Raw genomic sequence first — 25,909 nt, 5'->3', positions numbered from 1 at the left:
ATTAAAAATATGCCCGTCATTAAAGCGGCCAGCCACGTTCTTCCGCCTCACGTGGCCGTGTCGCGTTCGACCCGGTTTCTCCCGGAAAAATACGTCGCGTATAATTTACAATTACGGAGGGAATGCAGCGGAAAGAAAGATAGAGATGCGAGGGGATTTTTGCCAGAGCGCAACGTGGCGAAAATGCGAGCACGGAATTGTAAAAATTTCACGGGCTCGCGCCGCTATTTCTCCGGGGCAACAACGTCTCCATTACGAATAAAAACCGGTGGCCTAGCGGGGCGACCACGACAATGGGGCGCTTTTATTGCCGCGATCCACAGTTCGGCAATCACGGTCGGGCAAACAGTATCGGTGTCGCGGGCCGAGGGATTCCCTTTTATATCCCGCGTGGATACGCGTGTTGCACGCGTGCACACCGCACGCTCGATCCCTTTCGCTGCGTTTAACTCATCGATCCGGTTGAAATACTTCAGGGCAACCAGTATGTAGGTCATCCGCTTAGAAAGCTTCCGTTTCGAACATATCGCAAATTTGCTACTATTTCGAGAATTTTAAATTCACATGCGTTTCCCACCGGTGCTGCGTGCGTCCATTTCGACATTTTTCGAATTTCTAGAAATGTGTTGTATGTAATGTTACTAATGAATAACGGAGGATGGTCGAATGGTTTTGATTCGATTATAAATTGGCTGATACCTTATGGTACGCAATTTTATCTTAAAGATCTGAAATAGTTTGTTTTATTTTTCTACGATATGATTTACGTGCTGAAATTCAATTTTAAAGGAAAAGTATACACACTCATAATTTTTCTTATTTATAAAGCACCATGAAATAAGCTTCGAATATAATCCCTTTAGAGAGGTATTAACTGTGGTTCAGAAAAGACAATTACTGCCCTGCTTTTCTGGATAAAATCGTATACATACATAAAGGAGCAAAAGGATTTAATGTGAAATATATATATACACGATAGAGATATAATTAATTCTAGTTGTTTAAAGTATTATCTTGTTAGAAATTGAACCAAGAAATTAGAGATTAAATCAGTATATTTTAACATCCTTGCAATTGAATAACAAGCACAGTTCGCCGTACAATGAGATCGATATTTCTCGTATAAAATGTTCTTCAAACACATCCCGAAGTTCTCTCGTTGCATACCTATCGCACAAAGCGTCAAATTCTTCACGAAGCTAGCGGGTGTGGATTTTTACGAGGTCTCTTTTACCTCAGTAGGTTTGTCAATTCACCAACGTACACGGAAGAAGTAAAGAGCGTCTCGAACGTCGAACATTTCCGACATGGCCGCTACGGTTTGATTCTACGCGACGGGGATTACCCAGCAAACCGGGTGTACTTACACGAGATTCCTTGTCGTCTGGCGAATGAGACTCCACATTGAAAACGACTCGACGCGACGCACCCTCGTTTACGCAATGGATTCGCGAGCACGGAATTCAGAATCGGAAAGCGATATTTATTATACGACCGAGCTGCTTTTATGACGATACTCGAACGAAATTATCGCGATACGTGCTTCCAGCCATCGTCGTGGATTTCATTCACGATTACTTCTCGACACGTAAGACCTCATTGATAGATGAAACTTTTTTCTAAATTCGATTTTATCCGGACATCGTTATGGATTTGATATGGGAAATACGGCAGATTCGGCACAATAAAATAAAAGGAAACATTCGTATAAAAATGTGTTCGATATATGACCTTGTTTCTGAGTTACAGATCATTTCGTGATTCTAGATATTACCTTGATCAACGATTTCTTGGCAAATGGATAAATCATGTTCATCTTACTTTCTGATCCCATTCGATTAATTATGAAGCATTTAAAATCTCTTATCTATGAAACGTCAGTTGACAGTATTGAAATTCATCGTCAACGAGACGACCAAAGTTGCCGACAAATTCGTATGAGTTGTTCGAACAAGTTCGACAACCTATGATGCATTTACGCTTCTATTGAAACTGAACCTGGTCACTACGAACAATTTCTCTGAAGGCAGATAAGCGACTATTGCAACATAAAATAATTTGTTATTCGAAAACAAAATCATAATTGGGCATATGTTTATATGAATTTTTCATCTCATTTTAGTTTATTGAATCAGGTTCTGCCGTACTTCCCATGTTCTTTAACTCACTCTGTACGTAAGTGGGAATTGCTAGAAAAAATTCTCTCTTTTAGATTCGACGTTATCCGGCCATTATTTATTTCTAGGTGGAAAACGTTGATGCTGGAAAAATAAATATATTTTTCTTTTATTCAATGTAGATTTTCAACGCGGAGAAACTCGCTTCTCGACCAAAAAATATTTTGTTGAATTCTTCATCGTAAATTCGATCCATATTTCTCAACGCCGGAGGATGTCGTTAGTAGGAAAAAGAAATTATTTTAGTTTCGATTTTATTCCCGTGATCGTCATGGATTTGATCCGTATTTACTTTTCGATATGGAGTACCTCGTTGGAACAAAAATTTTTTTCTTTTTTTTGGTTTCGACCTTATCGTTTCCGCCTGTCGACCGCGAATCGCTCGATCGTGCTTCCATTCGCTTTATCGAATACACGGCTCGATAGCCGTGTGGCGTAACTCTCGTTGTCTCGACGCGTCGTCGATGTCTCTGCACGCGCAATTGAATCGAATCGCGACTCGTCTCGGTTCGCTCGAAAAAAACTGGGACACAACAACGTGAATCGCGTCCTTGTTGTGATGGTCGCAGGATGAAATGTTAAAGAGACAGGGAATGATGGCATATAGTACTCAATTAAACTGACAATGAACAACTTTGGAAATTATACCAGCCCGATATGTCTCGCTTGTTACACTTTGACCGTATTACCTATGCTTATGAGTTAACGTACTCTTGACCTAAATGGCGAATGTTGTTTCAAGCTTCGATCATCTATTTTGTTGCTCTATGTATACCGATAAACTGATATAACTCTAGTAAATGAATGGCGCTTGTTTAAGTTTTGTAATGAATATTAATCAGTATTAGCAGTACACAAAACTTTATGATTATAACTGAAGAAGGAGGACCCAGGCAGAAATTTCTTTCACTCATTAAATATTATAACAAATACATATTCTAACTTTGATATTTTATATATTCTTGTATATTGTATGTATCTTGTATACTTCTACATCTCCAAATTTATATTGATCGATCTGTGATTACACGAATTTTATATCACAAATACGATATGATCACAGCAATCGTATTGAATATCGAAAATCTATGTTGCGAGATGTCAAACGTTGTGGAAGAATGGTTCTTACCACCTATCGATACATGAACGCAAGGGCTTAATCGATATTTAATGTAATTTACATGTATGGTCGTTGGTTCGGCTAGTCAGCGGACCCGTCCCGTTGTTTCAGTTGCAATCATTCCGTGATTTCCATTATATAATGACAATCAGGGCTGCGCAACTGTTACATAACGCTGTTGATATTGGGAAAATTGTTACTGTCGCGGTGAGTGACAAGTTTCGGGCATGGAAAATTGTTTTTTTGAAAAATATTCGATATTCCTTAGTGAAATATATATTTCCAAATAATATTGTGCCAAATTTGATATGTATTCTTTAATAATAAAAATCTTTCGATAACAGCGGTTAGCTGTATCATCAAAAATTATTTATGTAGGTGAAATGTATTTTGCGGAAAATCATGTACTGTTGAGTCGAAATTTCCAATAATATAATCCATTGTTTTGACGCGGCATAGATAGTGATACAGAACATGTTCAATAAACTTAAACAATATTGTATATCCTGTAAATTAAACAGGAATTCTCGTGACAACAGTTATGCAAAAATAGTTCCGGTTTTTGTGTATAAATCTGCTACCATACAGAAAGATATACAAAATGAGAAAAGTATTCATGTAAATTCATAGTTCATAATCCTGATTCAATTTTTTGTACAGCATATGCAGGTTTACTTTTATCGGAAACCTGCATCCATGTTTATGACGCGTTAATCGTCAATGAAAATAAAATATTTGCACGATAAAACTTCGGGGAACAGATGTGTATAGTTTTTTTTTTTATTTAATACCAACGTCATGGAAACAATTTATTAAAAAAAAAAATTGCTTCTCATGGATAAATTCAATTTATAATAATCTATAAAATATCTCTCGCGAATTCTAGTCAATATTATTCGGTTATATCAAATTTGTATCAATTTGTTGGATCAGTTTGATTTCCGAAAGACTCAATTATTGACTCATCCTTCTAAAAAACGCGACACGAATTACATACCAAATCCAATACAATCAAGATATATGCTAATTATTCGATCAAATCTCCCCCCAAATAAGTAGACCATATATTCTTCCAATAAAACAGTAAACAATAAAACGAAAAGAAACATTCACTTTAAGTGGAAACCACTTCACACTTCACGAGGAAAATCATTTACCGTATTCGAGAGACGATTCTTTTCTCTGCCAGTGCCTTGACCTTCGTACCGTTAAATCCAGATTTATAGGACACTATTAATTTCCATCGTGAATCCAGGCTGGCAGCCGCGTTCGCATGTTTCATGCTACGTTGGGTAATCAATTGGTCCGAGTATGATTAGCTCGTAAAGTTGTATAACGGTAGCACCTTATCGCGACGCCTCCACGCTGTCTATACGTCTGAATACGTTTAACGCTCCACCGACGTGGAGGTCCCGGTGCAATAATTGAGCTATAGTCATGCACGGATGTAGGTATGTACATTGACGAGCGAAGGGTAAGTCGAGTGGCTAATGGAATTCATTTGTGCCTCGTTACGTGCCGTTTACCTTCGATAACTTTGTTGTCGTCGCTCTATGACCACCTATTATTCACTCGTATTTCATATTTACTTTTATGGAAAATCGATTGACAGTGATAAAAATGAAGAAAAAATTATGATAACGTTTCCATTACATGGATATTGGCATTTCTCGGTGTGATAACATTCGCGTTTAACGAGACTATTTTCATAATGGAAATTTTTTAATATACATATTTGTAGTAAGCACATACATATGTATAAATAATAATAAAATAAAATACCAGACGTCTAAGAGGCTCAATATGGGGCGATCTAGCTGAACTAATTTAAAGAATCTATAATGGTGTCGTTCATAAATAACATTTCACAACTCCAAAAACATCAACAGCTGCCTAAACACGACTCGAACGCGTTCGCGAATTTCCGTTCCATTTCTTCGGATCTCTTTCATACTCGTGCCATTCGAGCGCGGAGAACTATGCGTGGAGCAAATAACTGACGGCGTAGCGCAGGCGAGTATTGATTGAAATTGTCTGGAAGCAAAAAAGAAAAAAAAAAAAAAAATGGAGGAGAAAAGGAAAAAAAGAAGATCCACGATGTGCATCGTACTCGGGGAAATGCGTCGTCGCGAATGATTCCTCGAGAGATCCACTCGCGTAGAAAGCTTAGCGGACGCCGTGTTTTATTATTCGTGTCTTTCCGAATATTAAAATCGTTTATCGAGGCACGGCCACACTCGGTTATACGCTATACCTTACCCGGACGCGTAATAATGGTTTGCCTCGCGGAACCAGCGGATGTGTCCATATTTCTCCCCTGACTGCTCTTTCCTTTCTCATCCTCGCTCGCCATCTTTCTACTCTACACTCTATATAGAATAGACCCTACTTTAGCCGGTGAAGTTCAAAATTGCGGGCCCAGAAAAAATTCTCAAATATCCGTTGGATGCATGTGTGCCGAAAAAAAAAAAGGAAAATCTGATCAGCCAATCTTCCTATCTACTCTAACCTTCGATCAGCACGAAGCAGATTGGAGCTACAACAGGCCGAACTCGCACACTTGTCCAACTCCCACTCACCACGCTGATTCTGAATTCACTTTCCCGACGAGTTCCCGAACCAATTCTTGACTCTCGTCATCTCCTTTCCCTCCTTTGAAATACTTAATTAAAGTGGAAGAAGAGGCGAGCAGAGGACCGAGAAAAGTCGAGGAGAATATACACGCGTGCGCGCACATCCCTTAAAGTGGATGATCGACCACCGATAAATTGAGCAACGTCCTGCTACATTTATGAGAAACGAATCTATTATTCGACAAGATAATTACGCCGCTTTTAGAGGGCTATTTAAAAGGAAACATTTACTTTGCGCAACTCGTGAACTCCGCTTCGGCTTGAAGCTATTGATTTTAAGCGTGCTATTTCTCCCTCTTTTTCGTCATCGGACGGCTGATACGATCCCATGATTATTTAATGAAACTGGAAAACGAGACGCGCGCGTCTTTTCACGATATAATTAGCCGGAATGAATTAGATTGTATAGAGAAACGGAAGTTTGATTTTCACACGGCAATTTATAACGGACATGGAGGGCTGAGAGTTATGATAGTGTAAGTCAGTTCACTGATTTCTCTCTCTACTATATAATTTTACCATAGTTTTTTACTCTGCGTATTTACTCTTTCGAATCGTGCCTATATTTTAAAGAATATTCCGCAATTTGTTCCTCTCTATATATGAAGAGAACGTTAAAAAGATTTATCAAGTTGAGTGCTATGGTTCACAATTTATACGTATTTTTATACCAATTTGTTGACGTAAAAGTCTCGAAATAAACAAAGTGTTCAACAATAAAATTCGGCCAGAATTTGTTGCGTCACGTACACCCATTTGAATTAAAACGATATAGACAAGCGTCGAATAAATATCCAAAAATAAGCTCCGAAAGCGATACAAGCAAATTACCGTATACAGATAATTACTCTTTTCCAAACGCACATAAATTTTAGAAATAAAGCTTACTCAATATTCTTTATACTATCAATTCCTTCCTTTAAACACAATGAACATATAACACCAATTAATAAAAAAAGTGTATCTGAAAATCATTAGATAAAATGAACTTTAAGAATACTAAGTATTGAACATATTTTCTTAGTTATACAGTGACCAATATGAGTTGTAGAATGTGCCAGATTCAACACGGTTTGACGTATTCTACTTATTCTATTTAACACTTTGAGGGCCGTATTCTCTGATAAACATATATATATATATATATATATATATACGTGAATTCCCGCGTATTTTCGGAGTAATTGAAAAGATTCAAAGCGACCAAGTTATATCTCATATATCGACAATGATTTCATGTTATATAAGTATGTAATGTAAAAACATATTTATAACATTTTGTTCATAGCATCCATTGCTTTTTTATTGTTTTATTTAACAGTAATTAACATTTTTATAGGATATCGCAAGAAATATGTAAGACGCGAATTCGCGTCTCCGGTTCTCAAAATGTTAAAATAATATTATATCGTTTTTTCTGACAGAGCATGTTTATTTGCATATCCCAGTCAACAAGTAACTATTTAACTGTAAAATACACTCGGCCATTATCGTATAACGTAACACAAATAATTTCAACGGAGATTAAAATTGCTGTAGTAAAAAAAAAAAAAGAAGTCTAGTTATTAACCAAACCAAAATCCTCCTAGAGGTAATTAAAATTCTCGCCCAAAACGTTCTTCGATTCAATACCGATACCTCGAACTCTATTTTCAACCGTTCTCAAGGAAAATAATTCTTCGATTGTCCGATACGATTTTCCCGTAGCTAATTAAACCGCACACGGGATCTTCGATTCTCAATTACTTTCCTTAATCGGTTGGCATCGAAGTGTGGACCGGATTCGATTCTTCGCCGTGCTGTTACACGGCGTTGCAGGAATCAGGGGTTTCCACGGTACGGCGTAGCCCGTGGCCAGACCAGTATCGATATTTATTGTATTTAATACCAGCTGCCGCGTTTACGTTAATTGCATCGCCTGCTGTGGTTACGTGCTGTGTGTGTAGGTCGATGCGACGGTCAGAGATAGTTCTCACAGTCCCGAACGAGCGAGGTTTCCCATAGGTCTGCAATCACAGAACACAGACATAGAAACGGAGAGAATCTCGCCAGGTGTCTTGATCCTTTCGGCTGCAGCTCCGTTGCCGGGTCGCGATAGAACAACACAGCTTGTCCGGCGTACAATTAGTAGAGCGGAAGCTACCAGTCGTCGAGGCGGAACAAGAGCTGACAGCTAAGCATCGTTCCGCTTAATATGTCTACTTAGCGGCACTATTCCATACACTGAGCGTGAGAACAAAGACGATCGATCATGGATCGGTGTTCTGACAGTGCCAGGCTAAGGAATGCGAGAAACCGAACCAAGGCGGCGAAGTTTCTCTTAGGATCGCGGATAGTATTCCACGTGAGAATAGCCAGGCTGAAAAGGCGAATCGGAAATCGATTTGCTTGGTGTACTTACGGATGAATGATGTTCTTCCTGAGGTTTCTAAACGGGCGACAATTTGGGTTCTGGGAATTGTTTGTTGTATTTAATTGAGATAGACTTGGATTTTTTGTGATGACTTAATTTTCTTATTTGGGCTCACAATCGAATAATGCTCATGTTGACTAACGTATCATTACGATTAATTGAAATTCGAAAGATGATCATTCTGTTAAAAAGAGAATGAAAAAAGATGAAATTAAGTAGCTTGTAGTCGTTTGAAAGTATGATAAAGTTATTTGAGTTCAAATGAATTTGTCGTTTTTATACTCTCATTCGAAATATTATAAAATTTCTGTCCCTTATAATAGAAATCTTACTGTGCACTTTAACAATCTTCGATAAAAGGAAGATACAAGAACGTTTCATACAAAAAAGGAAGAAATAGGAAAAGAAGGAAATAGATCCTATTAAACAGCAAGAAGGAAGGAGCCACTCATCGAGAACCTACCTTTATTTCAGGTATTAAAGTGAAATATAGCCCGTTGGTAGAACATTTAAAAAGAACCGAGTGACTCTTTAACCGGAACTCGGAGACGGTAAGGATCGACTCAGGCAGAATTTTTAATCGAAAAGTTCTAGCAAGGTTGTCCTCAACGGACAACTAATCGTGTTCTTCAACCTTTCATTCCTGTGTTCCGACAAAAAGCCTAGACTGCATAATTAGCAAAGGAAACGAACAGGTCTAATGAAACGGTCTAGAAGGATGATTAACTTCACGGCTAATATGTCTGTTTACGAAGTCTCTGTAAAGGCGTCTCACGGCCGATTCCACGCGTCTGTCGACGTTCGTTTGTCGTTTCCCTTCTCTTTGAGCTTGTACCATTGATTTTTCGATACGGAGATTGTGTCGCGATCAGAGAAGACTACTCGAGACAAAGGTAGATTTCATTTGTAAGGTTTAACGAAGTGATCTTTCTCGATTTGTGTTCCTGTGTCCGCAAATTGGCGAAATGGCTACAACGTTATGTTACACGGATCTTTCTCGGTGTTTGAATAACGCAGAATTGCAGGAATTAAGGAAGATCCAGAGTTATTAAGGAGATTTGGTTTATAATACGATTTAACACCACAATCCTAATGGACGTTAATTTTAACACGATTCAACGATAGAACGTACACACTCGATGTACATTAGCAGTGTATCAATGATAGCCAGTATAGAAACTAAAAGATATTTGCTCGAATATATTTATGTTCTCTTTCCAAAATCACGAGATAATTTAAACTATACCGCGAAAATATTGTGTATTACAAAAACAAAAACTCGAAAAAAGAAATTTCAAAGAATTCGCATTTCACCGGCCCGGATATTAAAAAGTATTTTCGCACTTGAACCATCGAAGTGTATTGAGGCCACGATTTAACCACGAAGTTTATAACGAATTTTTCTATTTTTCATTGGCGGTTAGCTTGATCGTCATTCCTGTTTGAGTATCAAAAAACCTATTTCGACAAGCATCCTTGAAGCTTTCTACTGAAGAAAGCAAGTGAAAAAAGATCGGTTCACCGTAAATCGATTGAATTTTTCATCGTCGAGGGTACTTGGCGGAGGATGGCAAATAAAAAATAACCGTGGAACGATATATACGTACATATTTACGATATATATTCGATATACATACCCGGTAACCGGTCAAAGAATTGCCTATTCTTTTGTTTACATCGTATTCATGGGTACCGATCGCGGCACGCGTCATGGAATAAACGCCCCCGAGTTTTTCAATGGCAAAACGTGAGTTATTATCTTTTCAGCAAATACGAAATTTCTTTATTTGTATCGAACGTTGTATTTATCGCGATAATGTTACACCAGAAAAACATTCCCAAGCGTCCGTTGTTGATATCAAATTGATGCGCCGAGTAAATGACACGTTAAAAAAATTCTCGTATTTCGTGTCAAATTTACCTGAAAACTTTTCGAAAATAGCATTCAATTGTGGCTAAATAACGTATCGAATGTTTCTTTGTTTTAAAATTTATCTAACATATCGCAGAAGATAATTTTATCGATCTGTTTGTAATTTATGATCGAGCATTATTTAAATAAATCCAATGATAGCTGCTACGACCTGGTTCCATTCTTATTCTCAAATTTCCGAAGTTTCAGGAGCGTGCGCTTCAAAAGAATCGGATGAACGTAGTCTTCTGACGAAAGTAGTCGCCAAGAGAGCGGTAGACAGGCATAATTTAAATTAAAACGATTCAACGCGTTAAATTGCCGAGATATGCAATAAGGATACGGGAAAGTTCCAACGTAAATTTCCGCTGGTCCGCGAAAACAACTCTCGTAAAACGAGTATTTTATCAAAGTACTTTTAATTCCACGCGTCGAGTTATTTAACGTGCAGGTGATTAAGGGTTTTGCCCGGGTTTTATACTTTCGTCGATACCTTGTTATGTATACAGCAATCGCGATGCCGTTTCTGTTAGGGATTTCTAATGCGCTTGTTAGAACGAGAAAGTTTGATAACGAAACTTTTTATTTTATGAAATTATCTTTAACGTTCTTTTCACATTTCAGAATATGCGATATAATTTTTATAATTGATTTACACTGATACTTGAATTTTACAAATGAATATATAAGATCAGAGTGATAGAGAATGCATAGAGATATGATGTGTTGTAATCCGTCGATTACAACGCGTAGATGTGTTTGTATAATGTGTTTTTTCCCTCCTCGATCATTTACCAACTCTCCACGCAAACTAATTACGAGAAGAACGTTGTATGGTGATAACGTGAACACCGTGTATACAGATTATGTACAATACCAATTACGGGCTTTACGTAATGCTAATGTACTACGTATGGTGTAGGCTAATTACTAGCATCAATCCTACATGTAGCGCCGGAACCCTTGTCATGATCATCAATAGATCATTAAATTGATGCCGTTGTACTTGTGTAAATATATATTGTTTTTACAGAATAGAAATATATAAGAAGTTCTGAACAAAAGACTTTTGTGATGGTGACGATATAATATCAAAATACAAATTAATTAAAAAATAAAGAAATATTCTTTAATTCCCCTAAAATTATATATTTTTCTATTAATTTTTCCATTTCAATTCTAAAAAAACTTCTGTAGTAACAAGTTGCAAACTCAATTCTTAGGAAAACCACATTATATATCGAATAATCTAATATATAGAGATTATTTTAGTACACTTATAAACTATATATACTACACCAAACTATATGAAGTTAGATATATTTATACCTAAATTAAAATATATCTACCTTTATTTCAGATTAAAAACATAAAAATTTATGTGTCTAAAGACTTCCATGTTGCTGTGGTTAACTGTTAAATGTGGTGGCGTTGCAGAGTGTTAAGTCACGGATCGTTTAACGGCGTTTCGTGTTATTCAGCCGCCGCGGACTTATTACGCGCGAACCTCCGGCCGAAATACGTCAGACCCTTATGAAATAACGTTGTTCAGCCGTCCCCCGGACGACTGTTTGTGTCGTCTCGGGGCGCACATTAAACATTTACCGAGCGAAATATGTGTCAGGTTTTCACACGAGTTATTTTCCGTTTTGAGCCACTTCCGTGTTACGCCACCTTAGCCCCGTAGTCGCTGTTTCTTTCCTCTTCGTTCGTTCTTGTCGCTTCTTCGAATGCTTATCCGCACGGTTTCAACGTCGAGCGTCGCCCTTTTGGATAAGCGACTCGAACATGCGGCGTTGAGCTTGATAAATTTAAGATTCGCTGCGTGGACCGCGAGAAAAATCGCCCCAACAATCCGACCAACGCTTATACAGACGATTTCAAGGCTTTTATGAGATTGCCTCTTCCTTAGCATCCCTTCACTCAACCAAGTTGTTGGTTAGAGGAATCGACGTAATGCAGCGTTAATTCGTCGAGATATTCATCGTGGATTTAAGAAGAAATATTTGTAAAATATTGAATGAAACTTTTCATGAAATTCTATTTGAATTATGAAGTGTTTCAAGTTAGGGTCTTTGTCGAAATTTTGCTATAATCAACTTCTCCCTTAATGCGATTATAATTCTCGAATTTTTTACTGAATTTTCTTTGAATTATAAAAATATATACCGTGTGAAATTTGAATTTTTTTTTAAATTGTACGATCTATTCCTCCCTTATCGAGGGTAAAACTGTTGTTTTCTGACGCGTTCAAGGTTTTACACGAGTACCCTAAAGTTAAAAAAGAGAGATGGATTATTATAATATATTCAAACTTTTTAATTTTATTAATGATCTGTGAAGTCTATTCCGTTTCGCGTTTTTTTCTTTTTTTTTTTTTTTGTAGGAAGATATACGAAATACGCATAAGTTACATTTCATCCACACATCAATAGCAGAGTATATTATATGTACATATGTTAGAGGACTTATATAGATTGTAGCGAATGGAAAGAGCGAATGGAAACCGCTGGAAAATATTAAAGTACACGAGCAAATATATATGCTAACGAATCAGATATAAGTTAACTACGGAGTAACTACGCAAACGCTACTCGAAGTTCGCTCCTTTTCCTTTTTTTTTCTTTCTTTCTTTCTTTTTTTTACTTGTATTTCACATAACCGTAAATTGCAATTTTCTGAGACTTTCTGTCATGTAGCCGTATTCTAAATTGACTTTTTCGCGAAATGTATGCCCTCGTTTACTCTCCAGAGGCATATTCACACATGTATATTCATATGAATCGAATTAGTTAACTTCTGAAGGTAAACGTATCATATATTGGACTTAGAGTATAGTTAATAAAAGCAATATTTGACTACCAATATTATACCATAATTTTGTTCGTGTACAGTGAACTGTTCAAAAAATTTTCAGTCAATGAAATCCTATTTACTGCTTCGAATAATAAGCAATCTTTTATCTCCGTATCGTGTAGACCGTTTAATTAGTAGATTGCGGATATTTATAAAATCCTACATTTTTATAAGCTAACTATATAACATAACTTTCGATATTTCGTATATTATTGTAAATTATGTATATTCTATGTATTTTAACATTTCGAAATTTCTCGTAAATGCATAAATAGCCTAATAATATAATATAATTGTTATATCTTTGAGAAATAATTAAAATAATAGTAGTCTCTAAGTATATCCTTTATCTATAACAGTATAGGAGAATTCAAAGTGACAAAAATGAATAGAACGAAATAGAATCCGTAATCGTTTCAAGAATTTTAAAGCCGTGTATTTCCAGTTAAAATATTTGAATTTCACTGGTTGGCACAGTTGGAGACTTCGAAGTCCACAATGTTGTACGCTTGAATTTCCGGAGTTTTGAGGTGTGACGGGTCGCATACAGGCGAGAAGGCAGGCTAAAATATCCTCGCGCTGCTGTCATAGGCTTGCTTAGGCGTGCCTGTGTTATTTCTAATTCACGAATTCGCTCAGGAGCTTGCAGTTCAGGCATGCAACACGACGCGACACCGTGCACTCTCTTCCGAAATAGAATTTCGCCTATTTTGCTAGTCGCGGAAACATTTAGGATGCCTGAAATTCCTTCGGCGCGGCGTTTTTAAGCCGAAATTCATGTCGAAAGAACTAACGATACTACCTGTTTAAAATCGAGAAAGAATTTATCAGTGGTCGTGTTAAATGATATTGGAATTGCTTTGAGTTCCGAGAGTGCTTCTTTCCTTTTCTATTAATCGTTTAACATGCTTGCTGAATACGGCATGGATTTAAATTAGCATGTACTTTTAAGTTACAATACGTCTCTGATCCTTATGATCTGACACGCTGTTTGGAAAAAATTAACTCTGCAAACGACACGGGGGTCGCGATGTATCTAAGAATTAATTTTTATAACCTTTGATCTTATGACAATTTATCAGAAGCAAAATTCGAAGAATTCGTAGTTTTATAAATCGGTTTACGAATTGCTACGCAGGCGCTGCATTTATACATACACGGTAGCTTCTATTTACCTATGCTTGACGCTAGAAAATAAACGAACGTACGAAATCGACTTTGAGCCGTAGAATTGAAATTTACTCTCGTCAGAGGAGCATGTCAAAGGGGTTTTAATGTTGATCGGGCCAGACGAGCGCGGAATATTTGCGAATCCAGATTCGCGTATGCGTTATCGCTTTTTTTACGGTCTGTGATTGAACCCGCCAATAAATAAGGGAGGCTCCGTTGAAACGTTCCATTTCACGACTCGGCCTACCATATGTGCACGCTGCGCCTACAAACCGACAATATTAACTTCATTCGTTAAAATGTCACGACATTTTCCTTACTCGGAAGAACAATGATTTATAGTATTCAAGTTGAAATGTTACCTTATTGTGATATTATATTAGGCTTTGTCAGGAAAATGTCAATTTTTCGTTAAATATTGTAAATGTTTTTATATAGTGCTGGACAAAAATCTTAATATTAGACAACCTACTTGCAGCAATAAATAGAAGGAAACGCATGACGCTGTTTTAATACTATCGTTCCTTGGAGGAGAAATCTAGGATTCGTGGAATCTAGGAATTACTGATTGTCTAAGGAAATATTGATTCTGTTGGAGAATTTTACGTCAATATCGTGTATCAACTTCAATTACTTCAGCATCCTCTAAAATTTCTATTGCCCACTCGTTCTCGAATGTCTGGAAACGTTTTACTCGTAGGACCGAGAACGAGTGAAATTTTCGGTCAAGCTCTTGGAAACTGGTTTCCAGACATGGATGGAACCGCCTCCACGCCGGTTCTTCAGGGTTCGAGTTTCGTTCGCACGCAGTGCGCGCTATAGAGGGCAATCGATCCGGTGCTCGAGGCTCCACCGCCTCGTCTTTCTCCTATCTTCGCCGATGCAGTGCTCAATGCAATTTACGTCTCTGCACTTTGCGTGGACGGATATTTTAGCGAAGTTCTTCTCTCCGACCAGAGGCCGTCCCGGCTATACTATAGGCAGTCCGCCTACTCGCCGCGTACATATAAAACTTTCAGATGGGGTGGAACCCGTCGACCGGATGCTTCATGCAGATATCTTATATATTTATCCAGTCGACCTCGCATAGCTCACTATACCATGACTGCTGCTAGCGAATCATCGCGCTTCATATACTTTATACGAGTTCGATGATAAAAATGGTTAGCTTTTTCTTAAAACGCGTTGACGTTGTTGCTCATTGCCGATGTTTTCATTGGCCTAGACATGTTGATCAACTTTAGGGATAAATGGTTCCATCGTTTGTAAGAGAACGGTATTTTTAGAGGGTGAGAGAAGACCAAGGGATGTTTGGTTATTACGGTGCTTAAATTTCATTTGCTTTTACTTGGTATAAATAGGATTGAAATATCCGGTCTAGTTTTCGAGACCAACCTCCTCTGAATGTTTGTTGCTTTTGCGATGATTTGATATTAAGAACGATATTTTAGCTTTTTCTATTGAACACGGCTGCGACGTTGCCGCGTGAACACGCTATATTTCTACCGAAATTGTGTAAGAACTTAAACTGCTTCCGAATACATAAAAGTGAGTTGCCTTGGTTGGTTAGTCACGACAGCTGGGCAGATATTTCAGACTACGTTACACTTTACAGGAGAATTCTGAAAATTATTATTATTTGACAATAAAAATTCTAAACTAAATGTACAGAAGTTCTAACGTAAATTCCATAAAAAGAACACTTCTTCCAATCAAAGATGGTTTGAATTATAGCTAGAAATAACTTCAACAAGATAAACAGATAACGCAAACAGAACTTTCTTCGTATTTACTTCGTCATCGATAGTCAGCATCGTCATCGAATTCTCGGTAATTACATGGCACGTACTACACGCGATAAACTCGAAGCCAGTTTATAAATGTCCATATAGTCCACATAGTGAACGTTATAAAAGAAACTACTATATAATATCGTTCGTCAGAACTTTCATATCTATACATATATTCGCATGACTAGTACACAAGCAACGATTCGTCGCGAGTATTTTCGCAAATTATCGTGCTCAGTGACGTCGAACGAGGGACGACAAATAGGAGAAATACAGGAGAAGACGGGGCCAGGCAAGTTTGCCAATTTCGCGGTGCGATTGAGCCGACGGATGTGCTCGGCAAGACGTGAGTAAGCCGCTTTATTACCAGCCGAGCGAAAGTTAAGTCCGCTTTTCAAACCCCTCGAATCTTTCTTGAAGTATCGATTAACTTCTCGACTGCGAGGCTTAAAGCGCCTTGCCTTAAACACAACCAACACGCGGACCAAGCGCACGCCGGAATTTTCAAGAATTCCGGTGGGAAGAGGCGGTAGGAATTAGAGAGCTATACGAAGAGAACGTTTCAACCTCCCGAAGACCTTTAATTTATTTAACTTCACCCTGTAGAAGTGCCCGTTTGCTAACTTCGCTAGATAACGCCTTGACAAAGTGGCGTAGATTTGGACTTTCGAGAATGTTCTCGCCGCTTTCGGGAAGTTTTATTTCCGTTGATGAATTGGATTCTTCGATACTGAGATTTCTATTCGGATGTGAGAATTGTAGTCCTAATGTTCGCGGTGTTTTACTCAAACTTTACGACCGCGTTATTTATGTTTATGCTTGTTCTGGGGATATTTTGAGTTTAGGAATTAGAAAAGTAAGTGGTGTTTCTATGTTCTTTATATGGTAAGTATCTTCCAACTTAAGTGACTGATTTTAAAGTGCTGTTCAAACTCATCAAAATATTGTACATGAGGGCGTTATAAAGCCTTGTAAGGAGCTTCTTCGTTCGACAACATGAAACGGGGATTAGTAGCGGTATTAACTTTATATTAACGTCATTTATTTGAACCTATCAATGACTAAAATTTAATTAATTAGCCTATTTACTAGGATTATGTCCGTCATTCGTAACTTACCTGAGACGTCTGAACGTATCACATTATCCTAATCCGACCATTGCAATACAATGCCGTTAGTATAAATCTTTCCAAGGTCATGCCGAGCAGATCAGATTGAGAGAATTTATGCGAAAACGTGGGTGAAAATAAAAAAACTACTCGGCGGGAAGATACAAATAGCGTTCGAGATGTATGGTTCGGAAATGGAGGAGCGGTTGATGGATCGATGGGCTCGTGTGGGACGTAATAATTTACCAAAGAGCTAGAAGATAGAAAGGAGCGCGACAACGACGCGCAAGAGAGGTGAGGCGCCAATGACGTGCCGGAATCCAGAGCATTCGTTGAACGACCACCGACGCCAGCCGATGAAAGGAGGAACTTCGATCGTTTATCACACGGGTTTTGAGGCCAAAGTTTTGCTCAAGTTAAACTGTTTGGACGAGCACGAGGCATGCGGATTATGGATCCAAATCGTCGATTGTTATCGTCCCAACCGAACTTCTCGTGCTTTAATCCCGGCGTCTTTGAGAAACCAAGCTTCGTGACCATGCGATTTCCCTGTAGCATTCGAATGCCGCACCCCATTTAGCTTTTAATAAGCAAACCTTTAAATTAAGCGACTATTGGCTTTTCTACGTCCTTACGAACACCAATTTTTCCTTTATTACCGCACTTGTCGTTTTCTCGTGCCCTTTTCCGCTTATCCTTCCGAACATCTTGGCCTTTTGAAACACCACTTCACCACACCGCTTTCTTCGCTTCCTATTGGCTCAATCGAAATGTTCAATCGTGTTTTATTCCAGACGTTCGTTCTTCTTATTCGAGCTCTGTCCTTTGCCTTTTGATTGCGACGCCCTGATTGAAGCTGCGAATACGAATATAAGGTTGATTGTGAGCGTTGTTCGATCGATTTTCAGATTCTCGAAGTGGATTCGTTATTTATTTTATATCCATGCTGACGACAGAGGAAGCAAATTAATAAACGTAGAATTGCTAAAGGCTGTAGAATAGAGTTGACAGGTTTATAAAATAATCTAGAAAGCACGAGATGAATCGTATTCGTGTCAATAAATCATATTCTTCAACAGGTGTATGTCACGTAATACAGTATTACTATGGTGTAGAATCCTTTAAGTTTCGGAGCTTACAATTGGAGCCGAGATTTTGATGAATAATTCTCCTCTTTCTCTGGAATTTCGTAATCCTATCATATCGTTTCACAATATCTCCACTATGATAGTTTCATCGTAGTTAACAATGAAATTATAATTTATCGCCGTTTATTTTTAGAAACTTAAAACTCGTCCTTGCATCACTCGACGCATATATTTCCTCGGCGTTAAACCAATTTTCGTTAAATTAACATAGCTTAGTCCGTTTCGCCTTTAAATCTTTCTGTCTACATTTGCATCTTTCTTTGCATTGTACTGTTTTCCAAAAACATAGTCGACAAATATTCTTGCAGCATGGAAACGCAGCTCCTCGCAAAGAAAAGAATTCTGGTCGCAGTAGGTCGGGATAATTAATCAAATCACGGAAGAGGCGTGACACCGGCTTTGAATATTCAGCTGACCGATATCGCGTTATAAAAACTGGCGGTATATATATTCGTTTAATCAGTTAATGACTTTCTCCACGCAGGAGGAACGCGAGTGGATCAGCGTCGACCTTCGTGGCCCCGTTCTTGCTCGCGCAACCCCTTCTAGATGGCCGGAAGTGTCGACTTGCGACCGAGGAACGCCTCTAGAACCGGCTCGCTCCGTTACTTCAGTTAATTCTGTTACGTATATTTGATCATGCCACGTAATTGTTAAATCTGCTTGCATGTCATCGATATTTTTCATAATGCACTTTAGCATAATATGCATTCTCGACGCATTTTCGTTAAAGGCTCTCACGGGTGAAATTTCCACATGCAAATTTTCTCTTAATATAGTCTTGTAATAATACCATCACAATGTAAACAATAATTTTACATTTTTCATTTAGTATCGAATAATAATAAAACATTTAATTCTCTACTTTGAATATTCGTTACTTTGTGATTCTTCTGGATATTTTTCTTTTTTTTTTTTTTTTTTTTTGTATATAGGATGTTGGAATTGAAATAGTTCCACCGTATAGCTCTAACACTATTTTTCTAGCCACAAGTAAAGTGCGCTCGTATAAACTGACGAAGGTATGTTCGTTGGGAAATGGTATCGTTTACACTAGAATCTGATTTAACCACCCGGAAATTGCGGCTGATTTGACAGATACATATAAAGTCTAATCCTAGATATTTTTAAGTTCATTCTTTATATTTAAATTCGTAATTATGTAGTTTATATATACTGTAAATATATCAATGTATATTGTATTAATTTTAGTACAATTGGACTTTTCGTATATTTATATAATTTTTTCGCAAAAATAAGCATCGTAGCATAAATTTTACTTAATGCGACTTCTGAAACAATTTTCACGATAGCAACCTCCGCATTCATATGTTAGAAATAGTCATTTCTAGGAATTAAATAGGGGCTGTTATTACAGATTCTTAACGCGAATGTACAATTATTAAAATTTCAAATATTATGTACAATCAATATACACTGCATGCGTATAACATGCATAGTACGAATTTTTACAAATTTATGGAGAAATTAGGAATACTAAAGCGTTCTCTTTATGATATTCTCATTTCCGTGAACATTGAGACAGAAAAATGAGAAATTTAAAAAGTTAATGAATGAATAACGAAAATAGAAAATTTCAGCAAACGTTTATGGTAAAAGTCTGCCAATAACGGTAATACTTTTGAGCTTGTACAATTAACGGTCTATGCGTGCGCAATTCATAATAGAAAAGAACAATTTTGAAAAATTAGCGCCCACATGTGTTTAACTCCAATTACATAGCATTAACTACAGCTACAACGCAAAAAGTACACGTCTCATTTGATTATCAAAGTTATGCTGCTTTAACAACGGTTAGAGTTAAAATGGCTAGCTATCTAGAAACTACACTGGGCTATTAGTTGTTCAGTAACCGTAACAGCATTATTATCACAATGAAGGAAATAAATCAGCTGTAATTATAATAAATTATCGTATAATTCGCGTAGTATTTATAACTACATAGATCCTGTCGATAATTTCTGCAATGAATTAAATAGAATCTTTTCTACTCGCGTATTACATTCGACTCGATTTGTGCTATACGAGATTATAGTAAAATTAACCTGTAATTGAAATGAAACACAACATTAGGAGCTCGAATTACGAAGCCGTTTGAACATGAAACGTATGCTTTAGGAACGTATCCATTGAAGGCAGCTGAAATGTGATTCCTGTGCGTGAATGGGTGCAAACTGTACAGTAGTTTCGTTTGACGAAGGATTGATCTTGTGAGATGAGATAGACAAGAAAGTTCAAAATATCGAGAGAAATGCAAATACGATTTATTGGTCATGTGGTTCATTGATCAAACATTGTAAAGTTACAAATTGCTTTCGTATACCCCTTTCTGAAATCCATAGGATAATTTCATTTCTATTCTGGACAGTTAGTATGGTTGTAACCCCGAGTACGTATGATAAATTGTGACAGAGCACACAGTGAATAAGATTTATTTGTCAGCAGAGAACAGCACATTTAAACACGAATATCGCAGTCCCCGAAGCACAAACTGTGGAAATTAATTGATACATAAAACGAACAGTTTACAATTCTTTGGTAAAGCCGAACCAAATTAAGTCCATTTATTAATTCATCCAATCCTATAGGAAGTAATCGCAGTAAAGAACCGGCACCTCGGTCGATAATTAAATCGTTCGATTTAACCGAACGTTTCATTTGTATCCGTAAACTCCAATCTCCAGCAACCCTCGAATCAATCGATTCTTTCTCTCTTCTCGCTCCTCGAAGATCGTTTATAGCAAGTACACGAAGAAGTTTCTCGTCGGTAGACGAGCAATTTACCCTACCACTGTGAAAAAGAAGCCAAAAGTACGATAGCACGTCGAACAGCCCAGTGATATCCAATCGTTCATAAGGAAGACCTGAACGATATCGTAAGTTCTACTCAGTTAAGGGTTTCATCGGGAAGCACCGCATCGCCATGGAAAATACATCGTGTCGGTCGAAATAGCGCGCCGATCGTCTCGATCTTAATTACGTAACCTGGGCGTGTATTTATCTCAGGCGGGAACGAATCGCGCGGAATTCGAGTGTTATCTAGCTGGCAATTAAGCGGTAGCGAAGAACGGAGAGAAGCTATTAACTCGCGGCCATCCTGCGAGTCGAGGCCTCGGTTTGTTGCTATACTTTCACGATAATGGTGAATTAATAGAGTGGCAGTTAGGGGAGCGCAGCTCGGTGGGGTAAAAGTTCTCGATATCCGTCCTCTTCGTCGTTCTCTTCGTCGTCGTCTTCGTCGTTTTCGTCACGAGGAACGCGAACCGCGAGGTAGTACACGGTTAATTAAGGAAACCGTTAACTGAGGAGACCGACTTATCTGCGACGATTGGCTGCTAAGTTACCCAACGGAGCAAATGTTTCAGAGTTTCAATCAGCTTCCCTGTCGCGCTCCTCCCGGCCATCTCGGGCCTGCACCGCGTGGAATAGCTAGCTACTTTGCAGTCGTTGCCATAAGACGCTCTTGAATGCGATTATAATAAATTCTTCGCTGGAAGTTACCGAAGCGCTCGAATCCGCTTTCGATGATAATAGGAGAAAGAGGTAGGACCGAAAGAGAGGGATGCTCGTCGGTGGGGCCGCCTTTCAATCCTCGATGCCAGGATTACGATTTACATGACAAACCTTGAGGCTTCTTGTCCACGACGCTACTTAAAAGCCGTCGAGATTACATCGTGATCTTTCCATACGTTATAATCTTTTGTAGCCTATTCTTATCGTAGAATTAATTTTTTGTCTTTATCGCTTTCTTATTAATGCGTTAAATAAGACAACAGCTCACTCAATATCTCAATGGTTAGGGAAGGTAATTGTTTAGCCAAGTGTTTGACTGTGTTGTCAGAGTCGAATAAAACAGTGATTAATTTGTAATGGATGGGATCGAGTAAAATATCGCTTATCTCTAATGTCTGCATATGTTATTTAATCTCGCTTGTTTTCTTCTGTTCCAGGTGACTACATAGATTCTTCTTACACGAAGATTACATGCAGGTATGCTTCTTGTTCTTTTCTTTCATGAAATCTAATCACGAACAGATGTTACAAATAGTAGCAGATATTCTATAATGCTTTAAATCTTCCCTACATTTTTACAATTTTAACCTCGAGTCATCGAGCTTCGCATTCCATAGATACTTCTACTAAACAAAATACTTTGTGTCTGTAGACTCTAATAACGTGTCAAAAGTTAATATGAACGTTACATATGCTATCTAATACGAAGCTGAAAGATAGAATTTCAAACATTTGCTAACAATAGTTGCTTTGTCTCCAATTCTCGTCGATCTAGATACGAACGCAGATATCATTATCCGATATGTGAGAAGCCTGACGATGATTTACTCGTTTCTCTTTTATTATTACGTGTCTTAATATAGCTATGATTGCGACAAAGGGTTCATTGTCCGTGAAAGTTTCGCAGCCAGCGAAATGGCTGGTGGTGAAACAATTTACCAAGTAAAAATTGTAATGAACAACGTATGAAGTCTATCGGTTTATTGTCTCGATAACAGGGTCCATTGGTACGCCGCATATTGTTCCATGTATCATTGCAAACGAATTAAAACTGCATCTCTTATGCAACGTATAACAGGATGTTCTGTTTGCTTGGTCCCAACATAGGCATTCGAAATGAAAAACTGTAGTAATATTTGTACAGTACATACTCTAAAAGCTTTCTGTGGACTCAAGTACTCACTAGCAGAATAGTTTGTAAAAAAATATAGGTATATCTTCATAGATCGTTCACTATAAACGCAAGAAAGTGACAGTTGAATACGACCAATCGCTCATTAATGACAATCGTGTTTCACTTCGTTAGGAGATTAATTTGGAAACATTTGTATTATGTTCACGTGACCAATAGAAAAAAAGATCGAAATACATGTAGTTAATCGACACCCTGTATATACCATGAGCTATGATTAGTGTAAAAATTATCGGGGCGACACCTATTGAGAATTAAATTGATGGAACGAAAATTGGGAAATTGCGCAATAAGCGAGCCTTCGTTTCGTGCGTGTTAATGCAGGAAAATGCGATCGTGCGTCACGCAGAATCCCATTGGCCCGACGAATATTTTCTGTACTTTCGAAAATGCGATTTCCTTGCGGGCGGTCGTTGGTTTTTTCGAGAAATACGATTGAACGTAAATTATTCAAATGCCGGCCGATGAGTCGCGTTTTTCGTTTCGATAGCAACTCTGGGATATCCGACAAAGTGCCGAAAGCTATCGGTATTCAATTCGAGTAAATACAAAAAGAAAAATAGTGAAAAAAATAAGAACGGTGGAAGGTATAGAGGGAAGGAAATGGAAGAAAAAACAAGGAAAAAGAAACAAAAATTATTTGCGGGTTGCCTTGATATAACGGGACGAAGCTTGAGAGAAACGAGGTCGCCGGCGCCGTATCCTATTGAACTTTCGTAGAAAAGAATTGTCTGTATCGTCGGGCTAACGATGCAGCCATCGTCGTTTCGAATCCCCCGGATTTCGCCGTAGAATATTTTCTTCGGGCTCGTTGGAACACAAATCGTTACCAAAATGACCTGACATCGTATTTTTCAACATTCCTCTAATAGATTTAATTAAATCTGCAATAAAACTTTATTGGATTTTATTGTATATTTTATTAGGAAGGAAGTAATTAAAATCAAATTACATAAAATAGTTTCTTCGGTGAAACATAATTTAAAATAGCTCGTGTGAGCAATTTATTTTAGTCTTATGAAAGAAGATCTATCGATTGAAGAAGACTGATACATGTTCGCTGTGATAAGATGTGCTACTAAAAGTAGACGTTTAACGATTCTTGAAATTAATGAATCTTTTTATGGAACAGAAATCTACGAAAGTCAGTGTAAATCATCATCAAACGAATTAATCTATGATTAAATTGAAATTTATGTTCTGTAAAGACAGTTGAATTTGAATGTCCATATTTTATTAAAATCAATTTCATAGATAAACCGAATATATAATGGAGTATGTACTTTAGTCTGTAACTTAACTTTCAACGATTACTCGTACATTCTCGTTATTCCTTCTTAGTTCGAAATTCTTCAGCAGTGGTATCCGCCCCCACCTGTCATTATACATTGACAGTGGCGCATATCTAATGTTATAAACAGTATTAGGCCTACCTACTAAATCAAAAACGTTATATTTGACAATACTATTTCAATATAAACTCTACTTCAAAGTCTTCTTAGTTATAATATCCATTGTGATCATCAAAGATCACTTCGTAAATTAGATATCATATATTATATTATTCCAACTAAAATATTATTGAAATATATTTTAAAAATACCAAATGTTTCTGCAGTTATCTAGTTACGATATTGTGATAAATACTTCGTCTGATCAATAAAACATCTAACTGAGGATTTGCGATTTTACAGCTGTACCATGATTCTTCCGAGCTAACGATATATTACCACCCTTAAAACGTACAAACGTGGCTTCTGACAAATTTTACGACCGCGCTATATCTATTCCAACTATAGCTATTTGTACAAAGTACTATTCCAAAGAAACCTTCCGAAATGTACTTTCATTGCATTACGTATTCCTGTGTTTCCGTATCGCTTTACCTAATCCCGGTTTGAATCTCATCGGCTCCCAACTGGAGAAGGCGTTGCAGTTCCAAGTATAGACTATCCGAGCTGAAGCTCATATATTTCAACTCCTACGTTTCTTATCTCGGCTGAACTCTGCAGATTCGCGACGGAAAACAATGCCCGAAGCCGTTTCACGGGTCAAGGAGCCGCGAACCGGCCAGGTGAGCACGTGCTCGAGGAAGTCACGTTTTCGCACATGGGGGCCAACACATTCATCATAAAAAGCTCGTTACGACACCACTTGTTGTCCGAGCCTCAAGCCTTTCGACGTGTCTACCGTGCTACGAACGAGTGACTCGCACACGTCAGAGTGCCGTCGTTTTCTACCAACCAAATTGAAGATAAAATTGCTCGCGGTGGATCGCTTCTTCCGTATCCTCGTCGTATATCGCGGTGTTCGCTTAAACGTTGTCGAAGTGTTGCTACCTGTCACTCCTTCTGTTTTGCTTTTTCTTCTTCTTTCGTTTCTTTCCTACGGATGTGCTGCATTTCCTAACAATTTTATGTGTTTTGATGCGTTGGCAAAAGTTTTGAAATTCGAGGGATCGCGGGATCATTTGATATACAGTGGTTCGAGAACATTTGGACACTCGTCAATTTATCATAAAAGACTTTTACGTGTTGTCTGTATTGATTTTGAAATTTTTTAATTACATTCGCATGAAAAAGTCTCAGTTTCCGTGATTATACTGGTAAAATTTTCAGCCAATCTGAAAATGTAATATAGAAGTTGCAAGATATTTACTGTAAATATATATATTTGGTAAAACAGTAGTATACAACATAACTATCCATCTTAAACATACATTCATTGAGAAGTTTGTGTATCAAACTATTGAAAGAAGTGCATCATCCAAGGTTGCTCAGCGAGCACTGCAATCGAATTCACGCGGTACCATAATGACAGTGACATAACGTCAGTTGACGTCACGCGCCGACAAA

General features: G+C 37.8%; 1 protein-coding gene across 6 annotated transcripts in view; it reads left to right on the top strand.

The window, feature by feature from the left end:
* Window positions 1-25,909, top strand: part of Kek5 (leucine-rich repeat, immunoglobulin-like domain-containing kekkon 5 protein) — a 338,741-nt gene that overhangs the window by 148,328 nt on the left and 164,504 nt on the right. For 5 of the 6 annotated variants that reach the window (XM_072005882.1, XM_074111634.1, XM_074111635.1 and 2 more), the window contains one exon: window positions 22,300-22,339. The exons of the other annotated variant lie outside the window; for it this stretch is intronic. The gene's annotated coding sequence lies outside the window, so the exon portion shown is untranslated. The remainder of the gene's footprint in view (window positions 1-22,299; window positions 22,340-25,909) is intronic. 6 annotated transcript variants of the gene reach the window in all.

Source organism: Bombus fervidus, chromosome 1 (genome assembly GCF_041682495.2).
Source record: "Bombus fervidus isolate BK054 chromosome 1, iyBomFerv1, whole genome shotgun sequence".
NCBI lineage: Eukaryota > Metazoa > Arthropoda > Insecta > Hymenoptera > Apidae > Bombus > Bombus fervidus.
This window is presented reverse-complemented; position numbering and strand designations above follow the sequence as displayed.